Source organism: Rattus norvegicus, chromosome 4, assembly GCF_036323735.1.
Source record: "Rattus norvegicus strain BN/NHsdMcwi chromosome 4, GRCr8, whole genome shotgun sequence".
Lineage (NCBI taxonomy): Eukaryota > Metazoa > Chordata > Mammalia > Rodentia > Muridae > Rattus > Rattus norvegicus.
In genome coordinates, this window is record NC_086022.1 from 133,095,718 (window position 1) to 133,117,223 (window position 21,506).

Here is a 21,506-nt window from a genome sequence, read left to right on the forward strand (position 1 = left end):
TAGACTATATATCTTAAAGCAGATTTATCCACAAAGAATTTTTATTTCTCTGCAAACACATACAGTTGTAATTCTTTTCTCCTTTAAATAAATAGGACCTTTCTTATTTTGTGCAGTAGTGATGATTAAAAACATTAATATCTTGTTTCTAATCTTAAACACAGGATTTTTTTTATCATACGTGATATTTGCCATGAGGCTATATATTTTCAAATTGAAGTTATCTCTATGTAGAATAAGGAATTAGATAACAAGTAGATAATAGATAGATGATGTGGTAAATACATTTTGATCACATTTTCAGTAGCAACATTTGTGAGTTTTGTTATTAAGCTGTAATTTTTCTCTTTGATAAATGTTGTGAATTCCAGGCATTCCTGTACCTATTAAGAATAGTTTGATATGATATAATTATAAATGTATTCACACATTCTGATTCATTTAGTCTTCACATCTAAGGGTTCTTAAGAGGAAGAGGTTGCATTCATTTCTTATTCCTTGATTCTTTTATTTTAAAAGCAAACCTACACTGTACTTTTAAAATGAATGGACTAACTTTTATTTTTCCTCCTCTATTCCCCACCCACCTCTCTCCCTCTCCATCTCCCTCTTCTCTCCCTCCCCCTCCCCCTGCTCCCTCCCCTCTCCTTTCTTCTCTCTCTCTCCCCCCCCACCTCTGCCCCTCTCCTCCCCTTCCAGCTCTCCTGGCTACTATTCCTCCCCTCTTCCTCCATTTTTCTTTTTCTCTCCCTCTCTCCCTCCTTTAATCCATATATGCTTCCGAGTAAACCAAACCCTAGTAATGGTGAAGGTCTGGAAGTTTTAGAAGACTTTACCTACACAATCACCAGCCTTTACCGCTTACTGTGGAAGTAGGTAGAGTACAGTTATCTTTATAGTTTCTACCTTACTTCTCTATTTTATGCTAATGTGTTTCTCCACCCCTTCCCATTGTTTTGATACAGATTACAACTCTGTCACATTCTTGATTAATTAGCTGTACATAGTGATGTGTGTGTGTGTTCTCTATACAGTCTTATATTTGTAGACTTTCTCTCCCATGTGCTAAGTCATACCAGAGTCTGCTCATCTTTTCAGTATCCCAGCATCCCTTCTGTTAACCTCTTTGCCCCCTGTACTGTATCACTGGTGATTCTTAATATGCTGATTCCATGTTACCTTGTTTCCCCTTGAATTTACCGTCTACACTTCATTTTAAGAAGTTTTATTATAATTGACAAAGAAAGAAAGACTGTTGTTAGCAGGTAGCAGTTGAACATATAAATAGGGCTTAGTATAAGATTTGCATATATATTTATATAACACAACCTGATCAGATTTGACTTCCCTTTCTCCCTCTCCCTCTCACACACCCTCCCCTGACTCTAGTGATCACTATTCTATTTCCTCATTAACATTTATTAGCTTCCACACATGAGAAAGATGCAATCCCTGTCTTTTTGTGGCTCATGTGTTTCTTAACTCCAACTGTTTTATTGCAGAGGGATGGATTAACAGTGTGTGTGTGTGTGTGTGTGTGTGTGTGTGTGTGTGTGTAGAGGGGGCTGCCTCATGTGCTCTCACACATTCATCTGTTGTTGGGCACCTAGGTGATTCCTTTTGGCCACCCTACCTACCAAGCTGATGTGGGACTGCTTAGAGTCTGAACTCAGAGTTCCAACCATAACTTCACCTTTGAATCCAACCCCAAATCTGACTAGAAATTCAGGAAGGAACTCTTGAGACCCATCCTACCAGCCTGCTTAACTCTCAACCACCAGCCCCCAAAACTGACCCCTGGGATGTCACGCAGGACAATCAAGAACCACAGTTAGAAATATCCAGGGTTGGGGATTTGGCTCAGTGGTAGAGCGCTTGCCTAGCAAGCGCAAAGCCCTGGGTTCAGCCCCCAGCTCCGAAAAAAAAGAATAGAAAAAAAAAGAAAGAAAGAAATATCCAAAGCCAGTTCCCCTCCCTATCTTAGCTTCACCCCTAGTATCCTTTAAAAAAAAAAAAGGATACACAGGTATCTTTTGTTAGGATGACTTCATTTGCTTTGGGTTTTATACTAAGGGGTAGGAAACCTGAGTCAAATGACAGGTTGACTTTTAGCTTTCAGGACACTCCACACAGTCATCTGTGCGAGTACTGATTTACGTCCTCACCAATAGTAAGAATTCTTTTCTTCTTACGGCTTTCAAGTATTTGTTAGCCTTTTTTTTTTTTTTTTGAGATGATAGTTCTCCCTACTGACTTGGGTATGATGGAATCTTGCTGTGGTTTTGACTTTGCATTTCCCTGATGACACTGAGGACTTTTGCATACCTATCTATGTCCGTCATTTGGATTTCTTTTGGGAAGTGTTACTCACATTGTTTGCTCATTTTTTAAAGACTACATTGTATTATTTTGTTGTTGATGATAAAGTCTTAGAATTGCGTATGTATTCCAGATATGAGTCCTTTGCCAAATGAATTCTTGGCAAACACTGTAGCTTATCCGGTAGGCTGTCTCTTCTGTTTGTTCAATTTTTTCTTTGTAGAAATTTGGTGAAATTCTTTTTGTTTGTTTGTTTTGTTTTGGGGGGTTTTGGGGAACTTTCGTTGTTGTTTGGTTTTTGGTTTTGATTTTTGGCTTTTTGGTTTTGTTTTGTTTTGCTTTCCATGGTTTGAGAATTCTATCCAGAAAACTATACTAGTGTCTGTAAACATGTCTGTGTCTGTCTTTTTTTGTTTTGTTTGATTTAAGATAGGGTTTCACAATGTAGCTCTGGGTGGCCTGGATTTCCCTATGTAGACCAAGCTGGCCTCAAGCTCACAGGGATCCATTCACCTCTGCTCCTGAATGCATGAATCAAAGGCAAGTATGACAACTTCTGGCTAAGTGTGCCTTGTAGCAGTTTTAGAGTTTCCAATCTAACATTTCAGGTTTTGATCCATTTTGAGATGATGTTTATATAAGATAAGAGACAGCGGTCAAGAATTAGATGGTGACATCTGAAAACTGTCCTTTCTCCAATGTTATGTTTTTAACACTCTTGTCAGGAATATGTAAATTCATGTTTTTCTTTCCTAGTTTCTGTATATGTCTTCCTATCTGTTATTAGGCCACTGAGTTCTTGGTGGCCTGCGGTGTTTTGAAGTCGATTATGGTACTTCCAGTTTTCTGGTGTGGATCAGGATGACTTTGCCTATTTTAGAGTTTTTGGTGCTTTCCTGTTAGAAAAGGAAAGTAGTTTAGAGTTCTTCCTAATTCTGTGAAGAATGTTATTGGTACTTTGATGGGCCCACCACTGGGCCTTAGAACCAGAAACAAGAAGCTAGACCCCAAATTCTACTTAAAGACCTCCAGAGTCAGTCCCTCTCCACCTATGCCAACTCCCTTTTCCTACCTGCTTACCTTTTGGCCACCCTACCCACCAAGCTGATATGAGGCTGCTTGGTGTCTGAACTCGGAGTTCCAACCATAACTTCAGCTTCGAATCCAACCCCAAGACGGATTGGAAATTCAGGAAGGAACTCTGAGACCCAGCCCACCAGCCTGCTTGACTCTCAATCACCAGTCCCTAAAACTGGTCCCTGGGATGTCATATGAGCCAATTAGGAACCCCAGCTAGAAATAATCTAAAGCCAGTCCCCTCCCTACCTGTCTTTGTACCTGTCAACAACCCAACCTACTGTGCTGATCTGGGACCACTTGGAGTGTGAACTCACAAACGCAGTGTGGGCCCAAAACTTAATACTAAGCGTCCACAACCTGGCAGTTTGGGTAGCTGCAAATAAAGAGCCTGAGGGTCACCCACCAAAGAAAAGGCCAAGAAACACCTGGATCCACATGCCTCGATCCCATCACAAAGATCTGAACATGAGCAACCAAGACACTCCTCCTCCAGAGAGCAGAAACCAAATATAATAGGCAATGAGAAGAGAAATTAGGCTGATGTGCAAGACAGGGGCTTCAACATAGCAATTAGAAATACATTTAAGAACCTTGGAGAGGATATAAAAAAAATCAGTTCAATGAAGAGCACAGCAACACAAAAAGTTGAATGGAATTATGAAAACAATTCAAGATTCAAAAATAGAATTTAATTACAAAAATAGGATTGCTAAAGAGAAGCCAAACTAAAATTAAACTCAAAACTAAAAACTCAGGCAATCAAACAAAAAGCTCAGAGAAAAACCTCACTCACAAGTTGGATGAAATAGAAAACAGAACTATGTTCACCTTTTAAAAGTTCTTTTTATTTAATGTGTATGTGTGTTTTCACTGCATGAATGTCTGTGCCCCGAGTGCATGCACTGCCCGTGGAGACCAGATGATGGGTTTCAGATCCTCTGGAACTGGAATTACAGACAACTGACAGTTGACATGTGGGTTGAGACTACTTCCCATCAATTAGTTTCTTCTTTAGCTTGTCTTATCAGTGTTTTGTAATTTTATTTGCTGAGTTTACATCCTCAGTTAAGTTTATTCCTTAATGTTTCATATTTTGTTGCTATATTGGGGTTCTCAGAATAACATCTATCTATTGATTGATCTATCTATACCTATCTTTTTATATATTTTTCTTTAGATATAGATAGACGATAGATAGATAAATAGATGATAGATAGATAGATAGATAGATAGATAGATAGATAGATAGATAAAGCAGGTTTATTAGAATGACTTGCAGGCTATGGTCCAGCTACTCTAACAATGAGTGGCTATGAATGGAAAGTCCAAGAATCCAGTAGCTCAGTCCACAAGGCTGGAGTCTTAGATGGTCAACAGTAGATGTTAGAATCCTGAAGAGATAGCCTCTAATGCCAGTGAAGGAATGGACTTCCTAGCAAGGCCAGGGCAAGCAGGCAAAGAGCAAAAGCTTCCTGTTTCCAACAGAAGATGTATCCCAGATGAAAGGTGAGTATTCCCAGCTCAAAAGAGCTGAATTAAAGGCATGCCTTCGTACCTCAAAGACCCACATTAGAAATGGGTCATCCTACTTCAGATTAAGCAAAAGTCCCTTGCAGGTGTGTCTTCTACTTTTGGATTTTAGTTAATTCCACACGTAGCCAATTTGGCAACCAATAGTCATTACAGTTGATGTGTTAAAGAAGACTGTTTTCATGATTTCTAAGAAAAGTCAATCATTACTAATATATAGAAAATTAACTGATTCTTGTGCTTCCATTTTGCTGAGGCTGTTGTCACACTTAATTTCCCTAATGAGTCCAATAATCTTTTAAAAAATAATTTTGATTTTTCTACACATGAAACCATAACATTTCCAAACATCCAAAATATATTAAGAATACTCACTAGTCAACTAGGAAATATGCAGCCCAGATAAATACAAGCTAAAGATTTGGATTCTTTACCCAAAAGATAAAAATGGTCAACAGCCCATGGGAAGATGCTGACAATAATTGCTCATTAGAGAAATTTACACTAGGATGTATGTATCCTAATAGTAGGATGCCAATACATATCTAGTAATGGTTTATAAGTTAAAAAGACTAGTTTCATTAAATGTTTGCCATGGTGTAGAAGAACTCAGGCATTTACAATACCATACAGGATAATAGAGTGCAGCACAATATAACCCAATACAATACAATGCATGCCGAGCTCTCTATACAGACAATACTGGTGTGAATCCAAAATGTAAAATGGTCAACATGACTAGAAAAACTGTGAGTTTCTTTTGTAGTTTAAGAATCACAGTGGGCTTCATTATGTCCCATTGCCTGGTCCCTATGGGAAAATATTTAGTCTTTTCTACTAGCATTTTCAGACGGACAGTGTAGAAGTTCCGCTGAGGTCATCCTGATGGGAAGTGCACGCTGGATCTTCATACTCCTGTCTGATCTCAGCCTCTTCATCCTAGTCATCCTTTCTCCCACCCCTCCTTCACACAGACTCTCTCCATCCTTTGGTAGCATGCTACACATTCTTAGCATCTATGCTATCCTTTTTCTCATGTTCCACACATGCTAAATCTGTCTTTTGCATCTAAGATATAAAATTCTCATACAAGTGTTGTGATGTGCAGGTATTTTTCTCCCAGCCTCCATCACTAACATTTTATGTTTGTTGCTCTAATGTTATGTGCAGTAAAACACCTCTGTTTAACCTGGTCTCACCCAGATTTTGTGCTATGTTTTATTTTTGTTTTTTGTTTAGGCTTTATGTTTAGAGGGAAGGTACATTGTATACTTTTATAGAGAGTATAAAGTATAGATAGCCATGGATTTACCCCAAAGTATTTAATTTCTCTGTATGGTTTTCTGAAGAGGTTATATCTTTTCTGCCCTGATTGGCCTGTATTTGAGCCATCGTTGTACTGTCTTGATAATAAGAAAGTCATAACTTAAAAGCAAGTAGTGCTTGGTAGCTCAATGGCAGACAACTTGCCTAACATGCATAACTCTGGGTTCAATGACCAGCAAAAAGAAAGAAGGTGGAGAAGAGGGAGAAGAAGGATGGGGACAGGGAGAGGGAAAGGGAGAGGGAAAGAGAAGGAGAGGGGGAGAGGAGAGGGAGGGGGAGGGAGAGGGAGAGGGAGGGGAGGGGGAGGGGGAGTTTGGTCCCAGGATTACAATGTTGACTTTTTACGTTAAATTTGAGAGAATTTGCTGGGCCCATGTGTTTAAATCCAGCACCCAGGAATCAGAAGAAGGAAGATCTCTGAGTTTCAGGCCACCCAGGGCTACATAGTGTAACAGTGACAAAGCATTCTCTTTTTGAGAGAATCTGCACATCACCAAGATTGAAAGTCTTCCAAACAACATGATGCTTCCTTGAGTCCTTCCAGCAGAATTGTGGAGTTTCCTCATCACATTAATTTTGCTTAACTTCTTAGGGTCTGTGGGGAGTATCGTGGGTATTCTGTACTTTTTGGCTAATGTGTACTTATCATTGAGCACATACCATGCGTGTCTGTCTGGGTCTGGGTTACCTCACTCAGGATGATAATTTCTAGTTCCATCCAGTTACCTGCAAAATTCATGATGTCCTCCCTTTTAATAGCTTAATAAATGAACCACGTTGTATAAATGAACCGCATTTTCTGTATCCATTCTTCAGTGGAGAGACGACTGGGTTGTTTCCAGTTTCTGGCTATGACAAACAAAGCTGCTATGAGCATAGCGGAGCACATGTCCTTGTGGGATGGGGAGCATCTTCTGGGTATATCCTAGGAGCAGTATAGCTGGATCTTTAGGTAGAACCATTTCCAATTTTCTGAGGAACTGCCAGATTGATTTCCAGAGTAGTTGTACAAATCCCACCAGCAATGGAGGAGTGTTCCCCTTTCCCCACATCCTTACCAACACGTGCTGTTGCTTGAGGTTTTTTTCTTTTTGGTTTTGTTGTTGTTGTTGTTGTTGTTGTTTTAGTCATTCTGACTGGTATGAGGTGGACTCTCAGGATCCTTTTGATTTGCATTTCCTTGATGACTAAGGATGTTGGACATATCTTCTGTGCTTCTCAGCCATTCCAGATTCCTCTGTTGAGAATCCTCTGTTTAGCTCTGTGCCCCGTTTTTAAAATTGGGTTATTAGTTTTGTTGGAGTGTAACTTCTTGAGTTCATTATATATTTTGGATATTAACCCTCTGTCAGATGTAGGGTTGGTTAGTGAAGGTCTTCTCTCAATCTCTGGGCTGCTGTTTTGTCCTAGTGACAGTGTCCTTTGCCTTACAAGAAGCTTTTCAGGAAGTTAAAGAAGGAAGGCCTAAGTGAGGATGCTTCAATCCCACTTAGAAGGAGGAATAAAATTCCTGCAGGTTTTCCTCTGATGTCAACGTGAATGCCCTGGCAAGGGAACACCATCCCCCTCCAATTAAGAAAAAAGTAAGAACTAGCGCTGATTTAGACACTGAAGAGGCCGTTCTTTTTAGTGTTTATAGAGGTTAACCCATTGTCTTTTCAGTTCTGTTGCCTATGAAATAAATCTGCTGTCATCCTTCTCTTAATTTCTCTACAAAGTTTATACATTGTCCTTGCTGCTTTAAAATTGTTCTCTTTCCCACTTGTTTTCATTATGATGTGTCTTGAAAGACTTGAAGAACACTGAACTTCTTAAGAGTAGGAAGATAACATTTAGCAGATGTGAGGGGAGGGCTCATTATTTTTTCAGATTTTTTTTTTAAATGCCTGGTGCACTACTTTGGAGATTCTCTTTTCTTGAGTACCACACTACTCATGGCTCCTGGGTCCCTTACATCCTCACCCTCCCTCCTTCATTTACTTCTTCTTTACTTTACTTTTCTTTACTTTACTTCTTCTCCATTCTGTTACACACTTTTGATGTACTTAGTACTGTCCTTTCAGGGTTCAGAATCGCTTCTTCTGTGGTGTATAAATTGTTAATTTTTTCATCTTAGCTGTAGTTTGCATATGTAGATGTTCACTCTGAGACCTGTTACACATATTCTCAATCTCGACTTTCCTAGCATGTGAAGTAGGACTACAAAAACCTGTCTCTCTGTCTGTCTGCATATGTGTGTGTGTGTGTGTGTGTGTGTGTGTGTGTATGAATGTGTCGAGGACATAGGACAACTTATGGGAGTTAGTTCCTTCTTTCTACCCTGTATGTCCTAGGCGGGGGTAGAGGAGTAGGGGATGGGGGGTGGGGGGGTGAGGGGGTGGGGGATAGGGGTGGGGTGGGGGGTGGGTGGGTGAGGGGGTGGGGGATAGGGGTGGGGTGGGGGGTGGGTGGGTTAACTCAGCTTACCAAGCTTGGTGACTAGCACTCTTACCTGCTGAGCCATCTTACTAGTTATCACCACCATCATCATTATTATTCAGACAATATTTTCCTCCAGAGGCCAGGCTGGGTTTGAACTCACCTCTACACTAAATGCAGCAAAGTCTTCAACTTCACAAATGAGTTTGTGATGCTCCTTTATTTGCTGCTTATTGCTGTGAGATGAACAATCTTAGCACTTCCTGTGCTATCCACTTGTATTTTATTTATTTATTTAGCTTCTCAGTACTTCAACTTTTTATTATGGCTGCATTTAAATCAGGGTTACAGTTTTCTAGCTTTATGGAATAACTAATTCTCATGTAAGAAACTATCATTTTTTTTCTTTTGCTTTTGTTTTGATGTGCTTTGCAGTGCTGGGGATTAAATTTGGGACCTTGCTTGTGTGTTAGGCAAAAGTTGTACAATTGAACTGCAGCCCAGGCTCAGAGAATGTAATTTTATGACAGTTATTCTTTTATGTCTTGTGGCTACCTTTGTAAATTTGTCCATACACTGAAGAATGTTTCACATATGCCTAAAAATGGTGCCTTTTGTCTGATATATAAATTTTATCATCCATATACATTTATTTCATTGAGTTAGCCTATAGATAATTTATTTAAATGTTTCATACTTGTGATTTTTTTCTCATTCAATACATGCATACAGGAGTATGAAACTTTTCATCCAGGGTGTTTATTTACTCTTTCCTATAGACCTATATTGCAGTTTTCATTTTGACTATTCTTATATCCTCTTTATCCCCTATTCTTCTGTGAGGTTTCCAACTTCCTTCTGTCTGCTGAGAAGTTTTATAAAATTCTTTTCCATTTTTCATACTAAAATTGTTGTGGTATTTTATTTTGATCCATTTTTCTTATTATTTTCCACACTTTGTATAATTTTCCTTGCATGTTTCTTATTAAAAAGTACATATTGTCAAATCTTACTCTTTTTAAAGAACTCAACTAAAAGTCTCTGTCCTTTCTTAGGAATATACCCAAAGGACACTTCATTCTGACCCTGCAGGCCCTTTGTATATCTTTTATAGCTTCCAGGGTAGTGTTTTATGTGATTCCTGAGTGTACGAACAGGTAGGTCTCTGCATCTGTATCTATTTCTTGGGCTTTTCTTGGGCTCTTTTCCTTCTGTTTACTTGTTTTGTCCTCTTCCAGTGTGCTATACTTTTTGTTTGTCATACTACATTTATTATTATTATTATTATTATTATTATTATTATTATTATTATTATCCCTTAGAAGCCTGGTGTTTGTTTTTTAACGAGAGATAAGAAGGGGTGGATGCAGATTTGAAGAGAGGGGGAGAGGAACCAGGAGGAGTAGAGGGAGGGGATATAGAGTATACTATGTGAGAAAAAAATCTATTTTCAATAAAGAGAAAAATATAATAAATGGAAAAAGTCTCTGTCTTTTTATTTTTAAATTTAGCCAGTTTATATTTACTATAAAACCATTATATTAAGACTTTATCTTGCTTTCATGTTTCCTCTTCTTTGCTTATTATACTTTCTTCATTTTTCTTCTATACTGCCTTTATTTCATTAAGATTCACTTAGATCACCAAACTTCTCTGTTTATTCCTTCTATTTACAAAAACAATCTAGTTATTGTCCTAAATAACACAGCGGCTTCCATTTGTTCTTTCTTCTTAGTGTATGCCTTGGATTTAAACCCACCTTTCAAACACTGGCACTGATACCAGAATTTTATTCTTGTTTATTGATACTATATTTTTTCAGTTCTTTCTTTTATATATAAAAGTTACTTACCTTTGTGTGTCAACTCCGATTATCTCTAAGACTGGTTTTCCTTTCATTGGAGTGTAGAATTTGTGTTCTTTGGAAGGTCTCTGGAAAGTTTTGTGTTAGAAATCTTTCAAGCTGATGCTATAACAACATGTTAGTTACATGTCTTCCACAAAAATCCTGCTCTACATATGTTCTATCTGTGTCCCCCTCAGAAGTCATGTCTCCCTAAGTCATGCTAAGTTGAGTAGCAAAGTGGATTCTAGGGAGTCATTGTCCAATTGGGGAGGGGACTGGGATTCAGTGCTACTGACTTCCAGCAATATAATTCCTTAGTTATAGTTTTTTTTTTGAGACTGAAGAGAAGAAGAGGAAGAAGGGGAGGGAAAAGATAGAATGAATGCGCACCTGAAGCTACCTTTGTCTAAATGGACCATGCCTGGGTTTTAGACTTCTGTATTGCTCCCTCTCTGTTTCTAGTATCATATCCACTTCTGAGGCTCTCTGGAAGGGAAACCATGAAAACTCCCCACATGCATCTCCTCTTAACTTTTGAATCCAAGAATCCCAAGAGGCACTTTTCAAATATTCCCTTTAGTACCCCACACTATCACCTGCTGATGATTGTTCTTTCTAGACAGGATTTTATTTTCCTCTGAGTTTACTTTAAGAAAACTACCTTGAGTCTTTTCAGTTTTATAATGTCTGAATACTTACTTGAGGTCTCTATTATCCATGCTTGCAGAAGTACTATTTATTTTATTTGTAAGACCCAATTATTGGGGTGGGCATCTTGGTGGGCAAGATGGCTGAGCAGGTAAAGGTAAAGGTGCTTACCACCAAGCCTGATGACCCAAGTTTGATCTCTGGGACCTATATGGTAGAAAAAGAGAGTCAACGTGTTCTTTGACTTCCTTACTTGTGCCATGATAAACATCCCATTCCCCAGTATACATGTACCCATCTATTAAATATAATATAATATAATATAATATAATATAATATAATATAATATAATATACAATCATCTAGAGTGCAGCTGTCTCTGTCGAAGGAGCTTTCCTACTACTGGTAGAGCTCGCTTCCTTCCTGTTTCTCTCCTCAGACAAACAGGGTATAGACTCTTCTGGGAATTCTGAGGTGTTGTTCACAACTTCTCCTTCCCCAAATAAAATCTAAGCCCAGGGTCCTCACAGGCATCAGTTGACGATGCTGCAGATTTCCAAACCAAATATTGTCCATCTTAGACAAAACTCCTCTGTATTAACTTAAAATAATACAAAATCGATCTAAAACATTGTTCTTTTTGGAAAGTGTATCCAACTTATGTATTTTTCTGCCCACTCCCTACTTCTACGCCCTTTGTCTCTGTCACCAAGAAAGCTGATTGTCATTCACTGAATTTCACCTTAGGTTTCACAGAGATACTTCAAGAGTGGATGATGGTCAGATGCCCATCATAACACCGGGTGCTTTTTCCTGACACCAACTTAGAATATACCTTCTCTGAGTTAAAGAGGTTGCCTACGAGAAGACCCACCACAATCCAATTTCTTCTAGGCACAATCCATAGTGCATAAAAATTAATCAAGTTCTACCCTAACTTGCTTTATTCATAATACTTAATGGTCATGTAATAGGAGTTTTTATTCAGCAGTTAAAGTTCATCAGTGCAGGTTTTACACGAAGATAGGTGTTATACTGATGGTTTAATTACACACCTTTTTGCACACCAAAGGAAATGACTTAGGCAGATTTTGTAATTAAGAAAGGACTTGAGAGAGAGAGAGAGAGAGGGAGAGAGAGAGAGAGAACACCTATGGTGAACTGAGCTTTTTAAAAATGTTTACTTTTAAATTAGTAACTCTTTGAAAACATCCAACCTCAGACATGACACCTGACATTAGGAGTTACATATATATACGTACATACACACACACACACACACACACACACACACACACACAGAGTCAGTGTGCTTGTTCTCTGTACCCCCTGCAACATTGTTTTCTAGTTCTTACATTACAAATGAGTGTGTTCTGTTTTATAAACTCAACACTAAGTAGCTACAACAAATTGTTTCCCAGCGCCTACCATGAGAGGCATGTTCTCACAGCACTGCAGCCTTAAGTTCATTAAGCAAGGCAACCTAGTGTTGAGCCAAAAAAGATTCCTCTGGATGTCCAATTTTGTGTAAAATCACAAAGGAATGCGGGCAATTCAGTTTTCCACGTTATATTCAGTTTTCATGGAACAAGGATTTTTTAAAAAATCTCTTTGTGTTATTGAAACTGAAGTATAATTTACTTCTTCTTCCCCAAACATATGCCTACACACATCCAGCCCCAGCCTGTTCCTAAACAGGCTCCTTTCCAGCCACCTGCTCATCATCCCACACTGGTTGCTTGAAAAGCATCTTGGGTAAAGAGTTGAATGACATTTCCTTCTACCTATGTGCTCCCGTTGTCTTCTCGGGTTGGAAAATGGCCAGGCTTTCCTGGCAGCTCATCACTGACCCGACCCTCTCTCTCATCAGTACCTCATTTGGCACTGGGTCCCACTGGCTTCTTCAGGCAACAGTGCCTTCTTGCTGTCCATCAGTCTGTCTACCTTCTCCATCTGTCATCCTTCTGCTGCTGCATTCGCCTCTCCACATTCTCAGTGCAGCACCCAGAGGAACAAGTCTTTACAGCCAAGTTCTCTTGTGGCTTCCATCTCGCTAAGACACAAAGTCAGTGTCTGTCCTCACAGTGGGGCCCCTGAGCCATAGGGCCATCTCTGACCTATTCTGACCCCCTTCCCTGGGGCCTCTTGGTTCCAGTCTCAGGGGTTTGTGTCAGTTTATGCTGCCATGGAAGGCTGTTCTCCCAGGTACCCATCCAGCTTGCTTCCTTCAGACCTTCATTGCAGAGTCACTTTGCCTCCAAGGTCCTTGCTATAGCAACCATTTAACCAGTTCCCTCCTTGTCCTGGTGCTTTCTAGCTCCTTCCTTGCCTTGTTTTTTTCTGCCACCAACTTATCACCAATCTAATGTTTCCTGTTTCTCCTTTCTAGAAAAGAAGACTCAGGAGAAAGAAGGGTTTGTCCTTTCTCTTTTGTTAGCTACTTGATTCCCTAGAGCCTACAACAGTATAGTAAGCTTTCATGGTGTAAGTACTCGCCGTGACTATCTGGCAAAATTAACTCTTAGATGGAATTAAATTTTAGTAACTTGGAGGCTGGGAGGGGGTTGTTCAATGTTGTGAACTCAAGGCAACACTTAGCATCCCTTCTCCTGGGAGATGGGTAATAAATGTCATGACCTCCTTAGCCATACTTTCTTTAAAAGGTGCCGCTTTGACCTTTTCAATTTGATTATTTCCTCTACACAATGTGAGTCTGGTAAGAGTGTGTCTCATGAGACCGAGCAATCAGAGGATGCCTCTCCTACCTCAGATCACTGTGACTGGTCAAATGAAGAATGGCTAACACAGGCTGCCTTGCTCTACCCTGGACATTCGTGATGGCAATATTAAACTTGGGTTCGTGGAACACGATACTGCAAGTGGTCACTTTTTGGTGTCAGACGTAGCAGGACTGGTTGAGAATACATTTAGCAATAACTGGACAGTGAGTGACACCACCATTCAGTTGGTGCTTCAGCCAGATATGGAGACTGAGTTATTTTCCCAGACAGACATGGGCCTACAGGGCACAAGAGAAGGAAGAAGAAAGGTATTGGGCCCATGTTCCCTACCATTTATAGTTGACATGTGTGTTTGAGACCATAGGGACATATTGTGAAAAGAACAGCCTCACTGGAGAGCTGTGTGCAAGTATGTGATCTCTTCCTCTCTTCAGCTGTGACCCTGGGTGAGCCCCCCTTTCGTCTCACAAATGCTCAAGCCAAATTCCCTCTGGTCAAGAAATGAGAGAGATGCTATAAAATACATCCAAGTCATTTTCCAGTGACCTGGGCCAAATGTCCCTTTTTGGCATCTTGCATCATATCACATTTAGTTAAAGCACAAAATATTCATTTTGTCCCTGTCATAGCCTCGCAGAGGCATTTTTTCCCTTAATTCTGGCATCAGTGTGTCTTAGAATCCTAATGTTATCTGCAGACAAGAGAGGGGTGATTCAGAACATGGATTTGGCATGCCGTATGGTCCCCTCTCATGAAGCCATAATAATAGTCCGGCCTCTGCTTTAGTCAAACACCGTGGTGCCCAGAGGTTTTCTCACTTCAGGAGTTATAATTCTATAGGCTTCCTTTTAGATTCCTGACCTCAGAGGGGGTCTCCCTTGCTGTAAGATCTCCATGTATGTGACTTTTTTACTGTGTATTGACTCTACCACAATACAGGACTTTGTGATGACCAGAGACAGAAGTCAGCACAGACCTACACACACTGACACAGCACGAGACACAACTTCTGACAACTGCTGGAGTTTGTGAGGCTGGTGTCTAACCCTTACCAGCTGCCCAGCTACAGACATGGTGTTCCACTCACACTGGGGCTTATGAGGCTGGCATCATGGTGTTGTCCTCACACTGGGGTTTGCTAAGGCTGGCATCTAACCGCTGCCAGCTGCCCAGTCACATAAAACCTTATGTACAAGCACTGGTTCACTTTGTCTCAATACTTGACATCCCATTGTGGAGAATGCCTTTACACATAAACACCATTTGATTAAATCACTGTAATTCTCTTGTAACATGGGGATTTTTATTGAGACCTAAAGGGGCATATATATAACCTGCCAAAAGTTATGGAGTCACCCAAAGTGCAAGAGACATGGTACCATTTGTCAGGACTCAAGTCCACGCCTAGCTTACAGTGAACTGTCTTCACTTTCTAACCTAACTTACTTGGTGAATGAATGACATAATGAAATGCTGTCTCACTGTGAGATTCTGCATACAGGAACAAGTTTCTGTGTACCGCATTAGATTCTCAGGGCTATAGCCCTCTTTGCCAATCTAGTCAGGAGGAAACATATTCCAAAGCACAGACATCAGAATACCAAGTGGCTTCCTCATAAATGGTCTCTAAGTCGGTCTTGTTTCTCACCGAGTCATGTCTCTCCTGATACTGAGCTCAACAGTGGGCACAACTGGCTTGCAGGGACCACAGTTACGTATTCTTTATCACACACTGAAGTTGATGGCTTAAAGCTATGAAATCATGTTTCATGTTTAGTACTTATATATGAAACCATAACTTGGCTCAGAAGCTCATTCTAGGTAGACTCATGGATGGATCTAAAATGAGCCAAGGAGGTAAATACCAAGTTCTTTGCCACACAGCCTTGGCTGTGTCATTTAGGAAGCTCCTGCATGCTCATCTGTTGCATGCTGGCGACGCTTCCTACCTTGCAGCAGCAGGACAAGGACGTTGGGAAAGAGACTCAGTTTGGCTGGCCATACAATGTAGGAGGATGGGCTGTGTGAGCATGCTCTGGTGTCTGACTGCACGAGTTCAAATTGGCCTCTGTCTTCCCCAGCCTTGTTACATTTGCTCACTCCTTAAACAACCATCTCTGGAGCCTTTCTGAGGTGACCAGGCTGGCAGGGGCCATGCCCTGGAGATACTCCGTAACGAAACAAGCAGTGTCTACAGAACGTGGAGAGTTGGTGAGCCTGACAGAAACAGTAAAGACGGTGAGGAGCTGTGGAAGGAGAGGGAGAGTGGGCAGCGGGAGCACCAGCCATACTGTATGGCCAGCAAGGGCTTCTCAGCTTTGATGTGGCATGGAAGGGTGCATGAGACACAGGAAGATAACACTGCTTGCAAGGACTTTTGAGCCTTGAGACGAGCATAGTCAACCGAGCCAGAGCAAGAAAGCCAATGTGGCTAAAACGAAAGGGTATAGAGCCATGGGTCTCACCCCTTTTAAAAGAGGGATGTCTAATGACCCTTTCACAGCAGTCACCTAAGTGCATCAGAAAACACAGATATTTACCTTATGGTCATAACTGCAGCAAAATTACAGCTAGGGAGTGGCAACCAAAATAATTTTATGGCTGGGGGGTAGGTTACCACAACATGAACTGTATCCAAGGATCATAGCATTAGGACGGTTGAAAACTACTGGGGAAGTCCATGTGCTCAAGGGTTGTGACCTGGCCGTGCCTCAGTTCTCAGTATCACCTCCAGAGAAAGTGACAGAGCCAGCTTGGCCACGATACCTGGCACTGCAAACAGTGAGTGAGGACTTGGCCACTCCAGTGACGATTTTATTCAAGGTCTGTCTTTCTCAGTTCCTGCTGATCCCTGCCCTGTGATTCATGGCCTCTCACTCTCCTGGCCCTTTAATTTGGACTCCCCCTTCCTTCTTGCCATCTGGCCTAAGCTTAGGCATCCTTTGGGTTTTAATTAAGCATTGCATATTCTGGAAGGCCCAGTGGTGGTCCCAGTGAAGTGGATTTCCTGTCTTTCTAAACTCTGCCCTTCATTCACTAGTACCCAGCGCACTGCCACACAAACTAATGTTCCAGAACTCATTTCCCCAGGAACTGCCAGGGACCATGAACCCAAGGGTTGTATCTGTCTTACTCCCCAGCTGATCTCCAGTGTTGGGTTTGGGCAGTTTATTGGGTGCTTGCAGCTGGCTGGTTAGGTATGTGATAGATGGGGGAGTGGAAGCATGAGTGTTGGTGGGAATCAGTTAAACAGGCCTCATGACAGCAGAGAGCATGCTGGGACAATCTTAATAGTGGGAAGGTACAGAGTAGCAGGCGAACTCCCTTTGCCGCAGATTCCATTAGGAAAACACCACAAAGAGAGTATGTTAACAAATTTTGAGAATGATATAATGGGAAAGAATCCTAGTTAGTGAAACGTCCTGAACTCCAAGGAAGAAGCTGAGGATGAAGGAGATAATGAAGCTTGTCAAAGCTGCTCTGTACCTTCTGGCAGGGCTCGGGTGGGACTGTGGCTGGCACGGTCTGCTGTGGGGATCACAGGGACCAATAAACTCTCTAAAGTACCTGAGAAATACAAATTACAGATCGGGGGGCAGACATGGCTTTGCCACATTCTTGGGGTTCCAGGTTTTTAGCTAAAACCCCCAGTGAAAGATGATTAATTCCTGGAATTGACATACAAGGCTTCCTTCCAATCTACTTGGTAGGTAGTTTTTCCTGACTACGGCATTCTAAGGTAGCGAGCTTGAATCAAAAATAAATTATTAGTAAACATAACAAATTACTTCAGAGCACTCAGCTCCTTCCTTCAAACACACACTTGAAAATTGTAAAGACTCTATTCTGTAAGAATGCTTGAACCTCTCCCTAAATCATAACACGGGTAAACTTACTGAAATATTTTTACAATTTTATTAGAGGTTTTAATTCACCGCTTTATCTATCTCAGTTAGACTGTAAAATAGCTTTAAATATTCAAGTGGTAATTAATGAATCTTTTATGTTGCAAATCAAACATTTTCAACTATGTGCTTGCTATAGAGGAGCGAAGAGGAAGGTTCCAGGGAAGGATCCTTTGTCCCGGCCTATGCTGTTGACCGCCATTTATCCGATGGATTGGCGAATCATGTTTGCTTTCTCTGCCTGTGGGTTAATGCTCAACATGGGTGGACTCTGTCTGCTGTCTTTCTGTAGGTCAAGATTTCTTGACATGTTGCTTGCCAGAGACATTCCCAGCTAGATGGAAAGTCTTTGAATGTGGAATTTTTGCTTGAGTGCAAAATAATAAAAAGCATGTGTATGTTTTTTTTGAAAGGATCAGTTTAATGGCAAATGAGCATTGGCTTAGATTAATATTGTATTACAGTAAAAACTTATATTTAATAAATTTTCTCCATCACCCCCCCTTCCCCCTGAATCTCACATATTTTTCTACGTGGCATGCCAACAGAAAGAAAGTATATATGATACATTTGATTTATGTTAAGTCAATAGTGTGTGCAAGCTATTTAAAATTGCATTTTAAGGGTAGAAATACACCCCCCCAAACCACATACAGTGCCATACACTAAGAAGGGTAAGATGTGTTAGCTTGTTGGGGGCTGAAATCCCTTCTAAATATTATTCTATTTAGAAGATATTTTTGAAACGTGGTGTTATGTGTCAACTTGCAATAAGGCAAGTCCCAAATCCCACAGTTTCACTTGGAATAAGAAAGTGGGTGGGCACTGAAACTCCATGGAACAAAATAGTTTTCTTTTCCTCTGCCTGTCACTAATGAGAAATAAGTGGGTGAGACACTCTCGAAAAGGCTCACAAAAGGAGGAACGAGTTCTAGGCCAGAACCCACGCTGGCAACCTCATTTGTTCGGGAGCCCTAACTAATACGGGACCTGGTGACATTTATGGATCAGAGAAATACGCTAAACAGGAAACAATTTATGTCACATAAAGCCTTTCAACAAATCGATACGACTATTTGTAATTGCTTGTTTCACGAGACTAAAAGTGCTAAGGCCTGATCTTCGCCCATGGATTTGTGGTCAACCTGACCTATGCTTCCGCTTAAAGAGAAAGAGAGAAGAAAGGGGATAGTTGATTAGCACAGACTTCTATCAAGTAATCCATATTGCTAATATTTCTGGAATTTTAATGTAGTTACAATTTATAGCTGATCAAATGTGGTTACCTAAATTGCTGTTGGTAGTAGACAGTTTAACTGTCTATATTAATTACAGTATAATTTAATGTCCGAGCACCGCCACTCGAGTTGGTCATTTTTACAGCTCAAGCAGTCATCTGCCTTATGACGAGCCGTTTTAGCATTTTCGATGGAAACGTGCTAAAATGATGGGTGATAAAAATGTCATGGGCTGGTAAATAATGATCCTTGCCTTAGCCGAGATTAATACTTGAAAGGCCGGTTACCTTCAATTAACATTATAACTCAAAGCTTGTCCTTTTCTCAGCCCAACATCTTGCTTTGAGGCTGGGAAGCAGAGGCGACTATGGATAACTTCAGATGGGTAAATTAACATATATGTACTTGATACTAGGCATCCAGTACGCTTTTACAATCAATGTAGACATGGTATAGGGTCACTTATTTATATGTGTGTGTATGTGTATATGTATATATATAACATAAGTGTTGTAGAGTGGTTTTCTAATGCACATATTACCCCATAATCATGCCAACAGTTTTGCATTTAACTTCCCTGTGGTATGAACCATTCTTGAACTATTCTGCCTTAAACTTCAGCTAAGCAGTCTAGCACCTCGAATGAAGTTTTGAGACCCAACGTTGATTTGAGCGTGGAATACTTGTACTTGGCTCAACTAAACTGAAAAGCTCCATTGTTCATTACTCATTCTACGTAAGTATGTGGCGTTACCAAAGGAGACAACCCCGTCAGAAAGACTCCTTGTTTATCCATTTCACTGAGAGTTTTACGTGTACACCAGGGCTGCTGCTGGTGTTTTATAGAAAGCCTATGCTCTTCATATAAAAGAGTCCCCGTTTAATAGAAGAAGCTGTGTTTGGGGTTAGCTCCCGTGTGTGAGGAGCAAGCCTGAAATTGTTTTTATTAAAGAGTATTCCTGCTATAGAAGGGGTCCTGAAATACAATTGAAAATACAGTATGTATCGGCCAGCTGAGCCTTCCTGACACACCCTTATACTTGCCCAGGTCCTGGGGTGTTTCGGTAGGAATGTGCGTGCACAGCTAGCTCACAGTATATCCTGTAAGCAGCATCTGAATTTAAGCCTGGCAATTAAGAGGATTCGTTAACCCTGATATTATATTCTTAGTAGCCAGACGAGAATTAAAGGCTCCAATGTTTTGCTAATTATCAGGCTAGGGAGCTCTTGGATTGGCAGAGCCATCGGTGAGACAAGGGTAATGGTTCTCACCTCTGCAACAATGTCTTCTCGTTTCAAACGACATAGAAAGGAACCTGGCATGGCAGCACATACCTATAGCCCTAACACTCGGGAGGGAGGCTGAAGCAGTAGGATTGCTGCAATTTTTTTTTTTTGGAGCTGGGGACCGAACCCAGGGCCTTGAGCTTTCTAGGCAAGCGCTCTACCGCTGAGCTAAATCCCCAACCCCCCTGCAATTTTAATAAGGTAGGCTGCCTGATTTTCCTAGGAGAATTCTAAACCAACCAGGGCTACATGGTGAGACCCTGTCTCAAAATGAAAACAAACTGAAACCAAAACCACCCCAAGCAAAACCGTACTGTTGTAGAAAATGTAAAATGTAGATTCATAAACAATGCAGGAGACACCCTTCTAATGTTTGCCCAAAATGGGGAGGTATGCTGTCCTGGGAAAGATGTTTGTAAGGACATTTGTCATCTGAAAGCTTTACAGATGTGCTTGGAATTACAGTCACAGTGGTTAAGATGCCGTGGTTCGGCTACTTTAAGGTTTATTTGGTTGTTTTGAGGCACGGGCTATATCACTTGGCTGAACTCAATATGTAGACCAGGCTGGCCTTGAACTCACAGAACTGAGCCTGCCTCTGCTTCCCAAGTGCTAGGCTTAAAGGCATGCACCACCACATGAAGCTTTACAATGTTACAACTGTGTTGAAAAACACAGTTAAGTTCATTAGTACTTAGAATACATGTGATGTAATTAAGCAAAAGAGAAAAAGCACATTTTTCTAAAAGTACAGAATTAAAAATAATCTCTAAAGGTGGCTTCCTGGGACCTGTGGTTCTCCATCCAGATCTGCTGTCTTCTGTGTGGTTAGCCTAGCACACTTTTGATAGAGCATTTTTATGTAATCATTTGTTCTAATCTAAGCATTTATCCTTATATGCAAAGAGCTTTCTTGATGAGAATGCTGTAGATGGTGCATGGTTTTGACGTTAGCGTTTTATTTGGATGACTGATCTTGCAGATGTGAAATGTCAATGAATTATTCATGAAATTGCTTTCCTCTGAAATTTTAGTTTGGCTCTCTCCGTGTTAGTTATTAAACTTTTTTCTTTCCTCTTTATCACACTTGGTGAAGAAAGACAGTATGTTCCCTCTGAAGGAACTAACCCGTCTGCCTTTCCTCGGGACCCTTCCCTTAGCCTGCTCG